Raw genomic sequence first — 15,000 nt, 5'->3', positions numbered from 1 at the left:
ACATGGCCAGTTTTACTCTCTTTAACCCCCAGATTCAAATTCATTATCTCCAGAAGTGAAAGCTTTTTAGTAAGTTATGAATAAAACAGTGTGTGTGTGTGTGTGTGTGTGTGTGTGTGTGTGTGTGTGTGTGTGTTTCCATTAATTCCGTTTAACTCCCACAATTCGCACACACTGCAAACTCCTCCGAGGAGTTTCAGGAACAGGAAAAGAGGCTTTAATTTGTCTGAACAATGTTTATTTCTACAAGACCACAGTGACACACTGCTTAACTGCCTTCTCTCTCATATACACACACACACCTAATCCGCCATTAGCCAAATCCATCACCCAAATGTCATCACCCTCTATGTTCCTGTTAGATATTATATGCAGTCGGTCACATCCTTGCGATGAAGGGCCACACACACACGACAATATGTTAAACCTGAGATTTCCCCACAATGCTCATACGAAACAAACTGCATTAGGTGGCGTTTACCAAAAAGCACAAGCCACTAAGCATTTCACACACACTTACACACACTTACACACACTTACACACACATGAAGAAGATACTTCATGGCCTGCAGTGAGAACTAGGTCACATTTTTAAACCTTCAAAAGAAATATAAAGAGACAATGCTAGCCTAGTGCAATGCATTGTGGGTGATTTTGGGAGTGTGCTGGATCCAGTACTGTACAATTTGCTTATTATTATTGAGCAGGTTGTGACTTACAGCAGCCTCAAATCTAAACCTCTAAAGAACAAGTGAGATGAGAAATTGAATCCCACTTGAATCCTGTGTGTGTGTGTGTGTGTGTGTGAGTGTGAGTGTGTGTGTGTGTGTGTGTGTGTAGTATCTGTTGTAACATTGCAGCTCTGGACTGGGATTTTTAATGACTGTAAATATCATAATCACTCAGCGACTCCCAGAGTCCCACAGCTAATACAAAACAAACACCAGGAAGCAAAACGTGCATGTACTATGTGTGTGTGTGTGTGTGTGTGTGTGTGTGTGTTGCAGGGAGATGGGCCACAAGGGAGAAATGCGGAAATGAGGTTTTGGTCTCCACTCGCTTTCTCAGGATAAAGGCTAAATTAAATTGAAAGGGAATGAAAATAAACCTGAAATTACTCCATCCTGGATACAATACAATACCCTGTGACTGGCAGACACGCCAAATACAGGCCACGCCTCCTCCATTCTGACAGAATCATACAGGCCACGCCTCCTCCATTCTGACAGAATCATACAGGCCACACCTCTTCTACTTTGACAGAATCATACAGGCCGCACCTCTTCTACTTTGACAGAATCAGACAGGCCACACCTCTTCTACTTTTACAGACTAACACAGGCCACGCCTCCTCCATTTTGACAGAATCATACAGGCCACACCTCTTCTACTTTTACAGAATCATCTGTGCCACGCCTCCTCTTTTTGACAGAATCATACAGGCCACACCTCTTCTACTTTGACAGAATCATACAAGCCACACCTCTTCTTTAATACCAAATACAGGCCACGCCTTCTCCACATTGACAGACACATACAGACCACATCTCCATGCCTGGCATTTCAAGTAAAAAATATTCATAAAAAGAAAAAAAGCACATTGACGAGGGTTATTTACACAATAAAGTTGGTTTATTATTACAGTAGTAAAAGAGAGATTTAGAGACGTGGTTGTGTTTTATATAAAAATCCCAGCCAGCGTTAGAGGTGCTCTTAGGGGAGCACTCTTAACTACTCCGGTCGTGTTTAGTCTGAAGAGACGGATGAGCTCATTAAGTGAAAACCTCATCGCTCCATTCCTCTTTAGTCAGTGTAATGAAGTCCCAGAGCTCTCGGTGGGATTCGGCTCTGTATTCTTCTTCTGTTTTATTTTTAACAGGTTACGGTGTTCATTAAATCCGACTCATTTCTCATCACCATCCTTTTCTTCAGCAGACAGTTAATTATCCCTTCTGTGTTTGTCACAGCTGACAGGAAGTGGAGAAAGAGAGAAGCGAGGTGATGGAACCTGATCTGGCAAACCTGCAAAGACGGCATGCGCTAATAGTCTGGGATTTAATTAATCAGCTCAGGGAAAAATGGCGTCTGCACTACGGGGTTTGCACTGTGACTGTGTATGCACTTCACTTATCTTCATGTTGAGATGTCCAGGTGATGCAGCCTACACCTCATCGCCCAAAATCAGTAAGAGATGTAGTGTGAAAGTAAAAGTAATGATTGGCGCCCATGTCTGATGCTTGGTATACTGTTTGGCAGAAGCTGTATATGATGCATGTGATTGATGTTTCTATCATTTTCAGGCTTCAGAAACAAACACGGAAATAATTAAAAGGCGATCATAGCCGAGGCTTAGCCATAAATAAAATAACCGTTGCATTAAACAATTCAACGATGATATCTTTGAGATGTTCATTTCCTCAGATGCAGAAATCAGTTGTGTTCATGGCAACACACCAGATCAATTAATTGATGGATAAAGCGTCCAGTGCTTAAACCGTATTTATACATCTTTAACTGTCACTCAGCCGAGCAAAAAACATAGTGAATAATGTGTATTACTGTGTAAGTGTATCGAGTGTAGTGAGTGATGTGCGAGTGTAGTGAGTAATTTGCGAGTGCAGTGAGTAATGTGCGAGTGTAGTGAGTAATTTGCGAGTGCAGTGAGTAATGTGTATTACTGTGTAAGTGTATCGAGTGTAGTGAGTAATGTGCGAGTGTAGTGAGTAATTTGCGAGTGCAGTGAGTAATGTGCGAGTGCAGTGAGTAATGTGCGCGTGCAGTGAGTAATGTGTATTACTGTGTAAGTGTATCGAGTGTAGTGAGTGCAGTGAGTAATGTGCGAGTGCAGTGAGTAATGTGCGAGTGCAGTGAGTAATGTGCGAGTGCAGTGAGTAATGTGCGAGTGCAGTGAGTAATGTGTATTACTGTGTAAGTGTATCGAGTGTAGTGAGTGCAGTGAGTAATGTGCGAGTGTAGTGAGTAATGTGCGAGTGCAGTGAGTAATGTGTATTACTGTGTAAGTGTATTGAGTGTAGTGAGTAATGTGCGAGTGCAGTGAGTAATGTGTATTACTGTGTAAGTGTATCGAGTGTAGTGAGTAATGTGCGAGTGCAGTGAGTAATGTGCGAGTGTAGTGAGTAATGTGTATTACTGTGTAAGTGTATCGAGTGTAGTGAGTAATGTGTATTACTGTGTAAGTGTATCGAGTGTAGTGAGTAATGTGTATTACTGTGTAAGTGTATCGAGTGCAGTAAGTAATGTGCAAGTGCAGTGAGTAATGTGTATTACTGTGTAAGTGTATCGAGTGTAGTGAGTAATGTGCGAGTGTAGTGAGTAATGTGTATTACTGTGTAAGTGTATCGAGTGTAATGAGTAATGTGCGAGTGTAGTAAGTAATGTGCGAGCTTAGTGAGTAATCTGTATTACTGTGTAAGTGTATCGAGTGTAGTGAGTAATGTGTATTACTGTGTAAGTGTATCGAGTGTAGTGAGTAATGTGCCTTACTGTGTAAGTGTATCGAGTGTAGTGAGTAATGTGTATTACTGTGTAAGTGTATCGAGTGTAGTGAGTAATGTGCCTTACTGTGTAAGTGTATCGAGTGTAGTGAGTAATGTGTATTACTGTGTAAGTGTATCGAGTGTAGTGAGTAATGTGCCTTACTGTGTAAGTGTATCGAGTGTAGTGAGTGATGTGCGAGTGTAGTGAGTAATGTGCGAGTGTAGTGAGTAATGTGTATTACTGTGTAAGTGTATCGAGTGTAGTGAGTAATGTGTATTACTGTGTAAGTGTATCGAGTGTAGTGAGTAATGTGCCTTACTGTGTAAGTGTATCGAGTGTAGTGAGTAATGTGTATTACTGTGTAAGTGTATCGAGTGTAGTGAGTAATGTGCCTTACTGTGTAAGTGTATCGAGTGTAGTGAGTAATGTGTATTACTGTGTAAGTGTATCGAGTGTAGTGAGTAATGTGCCTTACTGTGTAAGTGTATCGAGTGTAGTGAGTGATGTGCGAGTGTAGTGAGTAATGTGCGAGTGTAGTGAGTAATGTGTATTACTGTGTAAGTGTATCGAGTGTAGTGAGTAATGTGCCTTACTGTCTAAGTGTATCGAGTGTACTGAGTAATGTGTATTACTGTGTAAGTGTATCGAGTGTAGTGAGTAATGTGCCTTACTGTGTAAGTGTATCGAGTGTAGTGAGTGATGTGCGAGTGTAGTGAGTAATGTGCGAGTGTAGTGAGTAATGTGTATTACTGTGTAAGTGTATCGAGTGTAGTGAGTAATGTGCCTTACTGTGTAAGTGTATCGAGTGTAGTGAGTAATGTGTATTACTGTGTAAGTGTATCGAGTGTAGTGAGTAATGTGTATTACTGTGTAAGTGTATCGAGTGTAGTGAGTAATGTGTATTACTGTGTAAGTGTATCGAGTGTAGTGAGTAATGTGCATTACTGTGTAAGTGTATCGAGTGTAGTGAGTAATGTGCATTACTGTGTAAGTGTATCGAGTGTAGTGAGTAATGTGTATTACTGTGTAAGTGTATCGAGTGTAGTGAGTAATGTGCATTACTGTGTAAGTGTATCGAGTGTAGTGAGTAATGTGCATTACTGTGTAAGTGTATCGAGTGTAGTGAGTAATGTGCATTACTGTGTAAGTGTATCGAGTGTAGTGAGTAATGTGCATTACTGTGTAAGTGTATCGAGTGTAGTGAGTAATGTGCATTACTGTGTAAGTGTATCGAGTGTAGTGAGTAATGTGCATTACTGTGTAAGTGTATCGAGTGTAGTGAGTAATGTGCATTACTGTGTAAGTGTATCGAGTGTAGTGAGTAATGTGTATTACTGTGTAAGTGTATCGAGTGTAGTGAGTAATGTGCATTACTGTGTAAGTGTATCGAGTGTAGTGAGTAATGTGTATTACTGTGTAAGTGTATCGAGTGTAGTGAGTAATGTGTATTACTTACTGTGTAAGTCGATCGAGTGTAGTGAGTAATGTGTATTACTGTGTAAGTGTATCGAGTGTAGTGAGTAATGTGTATTACTGTGTAAGTGTATCGAGTGTAGTGAGTAATGTGTATTACTTACTGTGTAAGTCGATCGAGTGTAGTGAGTAATGTGTATTACTTACTGTGTAAGTCGAGTGTATCGAGTGTAGTGTTTAAGGCTCTCTGCCCTGATTAAATCCTATATTTCCTGATTATCCTGCATTATAAAATATTAATGGACTCATTTCCTTGTCCCCAGGACAGAATGGTGCTTCTGCCCTTATTACACACACACACACACACACACACACACACACACACACACACACACACACACACACATACACACTTTTACAAAATTGCTCTGTCCTTTCACCTGTCTCTTTCACTCTATCTTTCTTTCAGTCTCTCTCTCTCTGTCTCTTTCTCTCTCTCTCTCTCTCTCTCTCTCTCTGTCTCTCTCTGTGTCTCTTTCTCTCTCTCTCTCTCTCTCTGTCTCTTTCTCTCTCTCTCTCTCTCTCTGTCTCTGTCTGTCTGTCTGTCTGTCTGTCTGTCTGTCTGTCTGTCTGTCTGTCTGTCTGTCTGTCTGTCTGTCTGTCTGTCTGTCTGTCTGTCTGTCTGTCTGTCTGTCTGTCTGTCTTTCTCACTGCCCGTCTTTCACACATTGTTTTTTCCTCAGACAGATGGATAGAACCTGAGCTTTCCTTTTCGTTTACTCCTCTGAGCCAGACACATTTCCTCTATTTATTTCACTCCTAATCCAGGAAGCTGTGAGAGATCTTTCTTTCTCTCTCTTTTTTTCCCCCACTCTCACACACAGCAGCTCCATTCCCCAATCACAAAGCACAATAATCAACACAATATTTGATAATTGATTAAATGGTGAATCAAAACCCCAGTTCTCTGTTCTGCTTTTCTTTTTCTTTTTTTGTTCCTTTTTCACTGTGGTCTGATTAACAAAATGTGTGTTATGTGTGTTAATGTTTTTCCGTAACGTTCACAGCGGCTTCACACTCAGCCTTAAAACCCTGCTGTCCTTAAAAAGCCCAGAGTGAGACACGTCAAGCCTCAGACGACATACTATCAAATCACATATCTTTCCAAGCCGACAGAAAATAAAGTAGTGGAGGATAAACGTGGTCTGAGGAGCTCAGTTGAGTATCTACACAGCAAATCAGTGGACTAACTACAATTAAACAGGTTTAGCTTGCTAGTTACCGGTTTCACCCAAAATCACCAAATGGCTGGTCATCTGTTGAGGAAACCTTTCTCTCTACTATAAACACTTGGAATGTCTATGAGATGTGTAAATATGTATAATATTTCAATAAATCCTGCTTGGCATCATTTAGCGAATTCGAATTCGATTCAGTCACGATGTCTCTGGGTTTAGAGAGTGTAATCAGAAGCTCAGCACTGATCGCAATACAAAAACAAAAGGACTGTGGTAGCAAAGAGACAAACTCTGAAGTGCTGACATTTCATTGGTATAAATATAAAGCAGAAGTGTGCGAGTGTGTGTGCCGTAATGCCTGGCCAGATGAACGTGCATGTGTGTGTGTTTGACCCAGCTGTGCTTCTCTGGCGTCTGGCACTAAGTGACAGACAGACAGCCTGTGGCGGTAACTTCTGTCCATACAAAACGACACACACACACACACACACACACACACACACACACACAAACACACACACACACACACACACACAGTCCTCTACGGCTAGAGATCTTCTCCTGATCAAAACTTAATGCATAAAAACAAAACACTTTTACACCCATGTCCATTTGCAGAATGCAAATAATAAAATGCAATAATAAATTATTAAAAATGCTATTTTAACATGACTAAGTGTCACATCATAAAAATGACAAATCTATCATTCAAACTAAAACAAACCAAGTCTGATTTCTCAGATGGTCTATAAACAATTGCAACTGTTTTTTTTCCGATAAGCCGTTGAGGCTCGGCCCCAGCGTGCCTTCTGTGAAAAGACCAATGTTTAAAACCAAGTTGAACTGCTTAAGGTGGAAGAGATGAAACAGAAAACATGTAGGAGGAAGTGGAAGTGCAGCAGAGAGTAACTTCCTGTTCTTTCATGTGGAGAGGCTGTGTTGCTGGTTAGGTCATTAGAAAGCAGAATGAGCCTCTGATGAGGTGTTAAACACCTGCCTTCCTGTCCTCGGGGGTTAACTTGTATGTGTGTGCCTGAACTCTCACGTCACACAAACACGGATGAGCACACAGAGCTGGACATGGCCATGAAGCATTATAACCATATATGAGAAGATTCCTAATGAATTGAGAAGTTGGTAATTTGGTAAACGTTGGTAATTCGTTCCAGAACTCTGGACTAGTGCTGAAACCAAACGAGTACCAAACATGTATTGTTTATTTTAATGCGGTACTGTACAGTACGAGTAGAAAAGAAAATGCATAAAGGCATTTTTAACCACATTAGGACCCATAAATGAGGCTTAAAATGCACACTTAAAATTTAGTACTGAATTTGACAAGTTCTGCAGCTGAACAGTACCGAGGTGTTACTGTACCATAACATATTATTACCGTAACATAGTGTCGGCTGCAGTACAGATGACTTTAGGATATATATTTAGTTATATTTGTAAACCTTTTAAAGGTAAAAAAAAAAAAAAAAAAGGTTTTTAAAATTGAAATTCATCTGTTAGATCTTTCAGGATTAATCTGGGGTAATGATGCAATACTCAGCGAAATCAAAGACTCTGCAATAATAAGATTGCAAACAACATGATTTGACTCATAAGGTGTGCTACAGGACAATTTGATTCTGCGTCCTCTGATCGATAAGTGACTGACTAAGCAGAATCTGGTACAAGTCCACTGCTACTACACCAATCACATCAATGACTGAACTCTAAGTCACCTTGCTAAATTATTTACACATCTGTTTTGTAACCTTGTTGTCTTTTAAGCAGATAGATCGCTCTGTATCATTACACCCCTACACTATATCAGTGGAAGTGAAATGCATGCAGACCAGTCATGAACTCTGAGACATCCATCATGAGATTTGACAGCGATTTAATCTCTTAATGCTTCCGAGAAACAGGAGAGTTGGCGAAAATAAGTAAGTGAGTTTAGGATGTAATAGGTGAGAAGTTCTCCGTGCTGCAAGACGAACTGGGGATGTCAGCGTGGCGGAAATAACAACCTATTTTCTTTGTAGAAGGAGCGGTGGACTGAAGCAGAGGACTCATCCAGAGACTGATGATGTTAATAAAGCCGAGCTACAAGCTGTAAAAACGCCGCTAACCCGCTGCTGAAAGACTCGAGTGAAACGAGCCCACGCCTCTGGCTGTCTGAGATCCGGTCTGAGCTAACTTCATTACTCTCAATAAGCACAGCTCATCTCACTGCTGCGTGACTTCACCTGAACACCTCAGGAGCACGAAAGATTAGCGACTTGTTCCTGGAGCTACAGCAGATCAAACATTACAGGCGTTTTCTCGCCTGTAATCGGGTTCGTTAGCGCTAACCTGCATTCGGGTGATCGTTACTTTTCTGCATACGTGTGTGACTCTGATTTCAGCAGCACATAACAGAAATTCTCTCAGCTCTAAGTAAATTACGCATGACGCTGTAAAAAGTGACAAATCCAAACAATTTTCGCATCATATTCTTCACTTCAGTGTGTATGGTCCAACCTTCAGTCCTAACGGAAATTAATTGCTGCAGGTAAAAAAATGTTTTGATAAATGTATATAATTAGAAATAGAGATAAAAAAGGAGAAGAAAGGAAGATATAACGATCCATGAAGTTACTGAGCAACTCAAGAACTTTGAGCATGGATTTGGACTGTAAATATTATACAGTCTACTGCAATGGAACTGTAATGAATGAACATTCAGTGATGAGATCAGAATTAGTCAGGCACCTAACAGAAAAACCAACCAACTGTATTTGAAACCATTTAATAAACAGCATGCTGTAAGTCAGAGCTAGAAATGTTGGACAGTACACGCCCAGGAGACAAAATCCAAGAAGCATGCGTGACTCGTGAAAGCCGGATTAAACTGCAGCTAACACAAATACACTTTAGAACATCATACAGCTATCAGTTACTGTTCCATTACAGTTTGGGGGAAAAAAATAAACCAGAAGTGAAACCATCATAAAAAGTGGAGACGAGTCGATTGGCTCAGTCTCAAATGTAGTATAAAGCAGTGTGTATAATGATAGCTGTGGAGAGCACAGAGAGGAAGATATGGGAGCTCAGGCAGCAAGAGAAAGAGCTTTCTATTACCTTTCACTTTCACTTTCAATGATTGAATTTATCCCCAAACACACTTGCGCGCACACACTTGCGCGCACACACACTTGCGCACACGGCTCTGCTCGTCTTTCTCCCTCTATCTCGCTGTTGTACTCTCACACCCCTTTAATCCTCTCGCCACTCACGTACAGGCGTGTGATCCTCACCGTCCGCTTCCTCCAACTGTTTTTGTTTCAGTTTGGTATAAATCAAGGACTTTCATTTTAAGGAATTTTTTTTAGGAAGTAAGGATTGCGCCTAATAAAAGTTATTCGGTCTCTAAACACAGAGTTTTAACCTGAAGAGCTCAGCAAGATCAAACTCTCACACCATGCAGTAGCAGGCTGGCCAGAACACGTGTGTGTGTGTGTGTGTGTCATGTTTATAAATAAGACCCCAAAACGGTCCAAAGTTTTAGCAGGTGGTGTGTCAGTAATAATGGACCGTGTGGAAACACAGTGCTCCGTGTGTAGTTAAATAAACTAAACAAAGCATCAAGGAAAATGATTTACCTCAATGCTTATTTGTCATACACACGTAACCACGAGGGAGAAAGAGAAGGAGAGGGAGAGAGATAAGGCACAGAGGAAAAGAAACAGAAAAACTGAATGAAAGCATTTGTTCACATATCACCATGGAAACCTTTACACAGCTAACCCAAACCTTTACAAGACACAGGAAGTGAAGATCAACACGAACACACACACACACACACACACACAGACGCACACGCGCACACACTTCAACAAGCGTATTACAATCAAGGGAGTAAAAACTAACACGATACATATTGGATATTCTGCCAAACACACACACACACACACACACACACACACACGCACACCACAACTATTTGTCTGTCTCTAACACTTTCTCTAGATGTCTATCACAACACATGCAAACTGTGCACAGTCAGGGGCCTCCAATCCCTGTTTGAATATGTGTGTATATATATGTGTGTGAGTGTGTGTGTGTGTGTGTGTGTGTGTGTGTGTGTGTGTGTGTGCGCATGGTGTTTACACTGAAAACGTGTTTTGGGTGTGTATATGCGTGTTGCTCAGCAGTATGCCGCTTGCATGAGGAGTGGATCCCCACATAGTGCTAACAGAGCTGTCTTTGTGAGAACCCCCCCCCCCCCCCCCACACACACACACACCCCTCAGCTTAAGCTCCTCAACCACATTCACAGTCACTTCACTTTTGTCTACTTCGATCACGATTCTTTTCGTCAACACTATTTACCTCTTTCAGAAGAGAAATAGAGAGAGAGATGAGAAAGAAGAAAAAAGGTGGAAAAAAGTACCACAGGAAATTGAAATGTATTAGTTCCTCCTGAAATCATTACACTGCAGGTGAGAATATGGCTATGAAAGGAGTTGAAGTGAGTGACTGTAGGAAGTGATTTTCTGTGCACACTTGGTAAAGATTAGTTCTGTTGTACCATTAGTGTGTTTCTGAGGTGAACAAGGACGTTTTCTGCCCTACACACACTCCAGGCTGCAGGTTGCTCAGTTTGCTAAATGACGTTCAGTGCGAATCATCCCAAAGCAAAACAAAAGTCGGATATTTGACTGTTTTAGTTAACTTTAATAAATTGGTTTTACTTTAATAAAGCATGTAAACAGGACATAAACATCCCTGATCCTGTGATTCAGGGGATTATTATTACAACACCACGACTGAGTCACTTTAAAATCCAACATTCTGTAAGAATGAGTCTGAGTGTCTGAGTGGTTCAATAAGCTAATGAGTGCAAGTATATATTTGTGTGTGTGTGTGTGTGTGTGTGTGGTGTGGTGTGTGTGTGTGTGTGTGTGTGTGTGTGTGTGTGTGTGTATACATATACGTACATATACAGGGGTCCCCCTGAAATCTGCTCATTTTGGACGTACCCCCGTAGCCCCTATGGTATCTTAGTGAATTCATCTAGACATTAATGTTACTTTAATACATTAATGTGTTTTTAAAAAATTCCTGAACATTCAGTAATCAACTTGCTGTTGGTTAGTTTCTAAATGAGAACCCGCGTATTTTCCTAGCGGCGAATTCCGAACTGCGTATTATCGGGGGTTGACTGTAATATATATATATATGTGTGTGTGTGTGTGTGTGTGTGTGTGTGTGTGTGTGTGTGTGTGTGTGTGTGTGTGTTTGTGTGTGTGTGTGTGTGTGTGTGTGTGTGTGTGTGTGTGTGTGTTCCTATAAAGGACAGATGACTGCTGGAAAACCAAACAGCTAAATGATAGGATACACTGCTGGGGCATAAAATGTGTCTACAAAGAGCACGGCGTAAAGAACTGAAATAAAAAAACGGTGTCTGTCAGCATCCTTCTCTCTTTGAGCAAATGTTTCCTGACTGGTGTGTGTGTGTGTGTGGGTGGGTGTGTGTGTTGAGATAGGTCAGCTTTATTTACAGTCTACTCCATCCTTCCAGTAAGTCTCAGCACAAGCACACATGCACACACACCAAATGGGAACAGATGCTGTGTGTAGCACCTCCAGCAGAGACGGCACCTCGTCAACACCCTCCCAGCTCACACTCTCTCCTTTGAGTGTGTGTGTGTGTGCTGAGACTTACTGGAAGGATGGCATGCATGTTCTCTGTGGTTTTTCACACGTTATCCCTCCTCCATCCCGGCTTTGTTCTCATTTGGTTGTTTTCTTTTTCATCCTAAATCGACCTGTTTGCTTTCCAGGCACGGCCTCACTAAGGACGCCCGTGATAAACACCATGGTAACGGCGCTCTCGGCAAAGTGGCCATGGCACCGCAGCGTGCGTGTGTGTGTGTGTGCGCACGAGTGTGTGGTTTGGTGGAAGATAAAAAAAATTATAATTAAAAAAGAAAGAAATAAAGATGTTCTTTTAGCAAGTGATGGAAAAAACTTTTTGTGTGTGTAGGACTTCAGCTGCACACTTCACACCCACACTCACACCCACAATCAGCTGGAATATATAGTTACACACAAACAATACACATTGTGTAAGACAAACAATATGTGGAAAAGTATGGATAATAAGCAGACGTGTGACATCACACACTCCTCTATTGCCCCCCCCCCCCCACCTCTCTCTCACACGCACACACAAACACACAGAGCTACTACTCAATATTCAAATCATGAAAAAAATGGCAGACAAGTGTCAAAAAAACAGATAAATAAATCTTTTCATTTCGGGGATATTAATCATTCAACGCAAAATAGTTAATAATTCATGTTAAAGCGAACGAACAAACACACAACGCACTTCTACAAATCTGCTCAATAATGCTCTTTTAATGTCTATCCCAAAAATACTAATAAAAAATTACAAATTATATATAAATAATAAGGAATATAAAATAAATGTACAATATAATATAAAATTATCTATAATTTATTTATGTTGAGTTTCCTCTGGGATTTCTGCAGCGTTAACGCAATTAATTTCGATTTCTACGTTGACTGAACCCAGTGCTCATGAAGCTGAACCAGGTGTGTAACTGTACTGAACACTGAACTGCTCAGATCTGGTAGGAGAAACAGTTAACATGGTGGAAGGAAGTTGTAAATCTTCTACAGAACAAATAATGAGAAATAATGTTCAGCCTTCTATACACTCTCTCTCTGTCAGTGTCTGCATGTGTGTGTGTTACTCGGTTTCACAGGAAGTCAGAGTAAAACCAGCAGCTCTGCCCTTCCTGTTTCGCATGCCCGCTAATGTCGCCTCTTCTACACACACTCACACACCCACAGTAACCCTAACGTCGACTCATCCACTGCACGTGCCGATGCTTAACGTTTGCGGTACTGACAGCGCTGCAGAAACCAAACTGAACTGAATATAAAGAGCGACCGGCAGGGTGAAGAACTCTGAACTCGCACAAAATTATCATTTCAACTTATAATACTCAATATGCTTCCTTTAGAAACATCTCAAAATGCCACCAGAGTACCTGACAATCAGGATAACGTACGTTTGCGTGTGCTGTTTCTGTGAACACCATTTAAATAAAGAGTCCTCTTGGTATATATTAGTGTTTCTCATGATCCTGACACCCTGCACTCGCGTAGGAGTTCGGCAATAAAAACAGACAAAGTTCCTGTCCGTCTTGCGCCTCTAAACAAACTCTCAAATAACATATTTATGCTATTCAAGGCTGTTATTTGAGCATTGATGCCGGTACGTTTGAGTGTGCGGTCGGTGTTTTCAGACGCAGCCATGACAACAATCACGACATCGGTAAGGAGGTTTAAAGAGAGACTGAGCTCATCAGCCGCTGCTTTACAGCTTGATTAAAAAAAAAATAAATGGATGGATGCTCTGTGCATGCTTCCATGCTTTGTGTCGGGCCACATCATATATCAAAATTCATATTTAAAATATGCAGACTTTAGGGTTTTAAGACCATATTCATCAACTGAAATAATGATTTTATCAGTCAGAATCTTTGATGCTTTCCATGCGATAAGTTTTTATTTAAAAACGCATATTTTTCTCTCCGGTTCTGATGTTGTCAGTCAACGATAACGGAGCTTTTTAAAAAGGTGCTTCAGATGTGGCTTTTTTTTTTGTCATTGCAGTAAAAGTGATTAAACAGCAGGCGGAAATGACGCAGCTTGAAGCACATCTCGTTTTTGCTTATGCGCAGTACAGGGACGCAAGGGTTTTTTTTATTTATTTTTTTTAGACGTTCCGGTGTGGATGAGCGACTCTCTCTCTCTCTCTCTCTCTCTCTCTCTCTCTCTATCTATCTATCTATCTATCTATCTTTTTATTTTTTTTAACAAATTCTTCATTTTATATTTTAGAAAAATGAATAGGCCAATAGAATGCAAACACAAATATTTTTCAATACTCAGTGCCCCCCACCGTACTAATACAGACCTGCAAATCTCAAATCAAATTCCATTCTTTGATTGTAACTTTACTCCTGCCATCTTTAACTCATGTATTGTCTGAAGCTGAACATGAAATATAATAAATATATGTTAGAAAAACTTTCCTGTATACACACACACACACACAAGGCCTGTATTCTGCATGTGTTTTGAATTGGTAACAATACTGAAATTAAATATCAAAAAGCCGAATGGAGGCAGCAATCTTATTAATATCACACACGTTCAGACGAGGAAAGAGGAGCGATTTATTCATTAATTAAAATCGTACAGGGACTAATTGAAAAAGTCCACAATTAACTGCACACTGATGGAGCTCCAGAGTGGTGCACATCTGTCAGTCAGACATCTGGTTGCCATGGTTACAGAGCCCAAGGTAAAAAGAATTATGGACAGTATGTGTCTGCACGTCTGAGCTTGAGTGTGTGTGTGTGTGTGTGTGTGTGTGTGTGTGTGTGTAAGGAAACGCTTATTGAAATTCAAAGGAAGTTGATCTGTCTATCCATCCTGTCCCCCTGTATGTTTGTCCATCTGTTTGAAATTTCAAATTCTTCCTTTAATCAATTCATTTATCTTTTTATGTTGAGCTGTCCATCTGGTCGGAAGACCCTTCTAGTGTCTACCAGTCAGTCTGTCAGGAATTTTAACCAGACATTCATAACAAAAAGGCCGTATCTGTCAATCATGTCGGCAACTTTGGGTCTTTTAACAAGCTTTATTACAAAAATAAGAGACAGGAAGTCAATTAATCCCTAATATAATAAGTATGTCCATTTGCTCATGTTCTAATCGGAGTCTCTGACTGTACGTCTCGACCATGAGCAACAAATTATTTGTGTATTTTAGTTT

At 40.7% G+C, this 15,000-nt stretch overlaps 1 protein-coding gene across 3 annotated transcripts in view; it reads right to left on the bottom strand.

Annotated features, from left to right (window-relative positions):
- gnai2a (guanine nucleotide binding protein (G protein), alpha inhibiting activity polypeptide 2a) overlaps nt 1-15,000 on the bottom strand; it is a 38,897-nt gene that overhangs the window by 11,198 nt on the left and 12,699 nt on the right. The window lies entirely within an intron of this gene.

The sequence above is a fragment of the Silurus aristotelis genome (genome assembly GCF_946808225.1).
Source record: "Silurus aristotelis genome assembly, chromosome: 28".
In the NCBI taxonomy this organism is placed as follows: domain Eukaryota; kingdom Metazoa; phylum Chordata; class Actinopteri; order Siluriformes; family Siluridae; genus Silurus; species Silurus aristotelis.
Note: the sequence above shows the minus strand (reverse complement) of the source record. Positions and strands in the feature narration are given on the sequence as shown.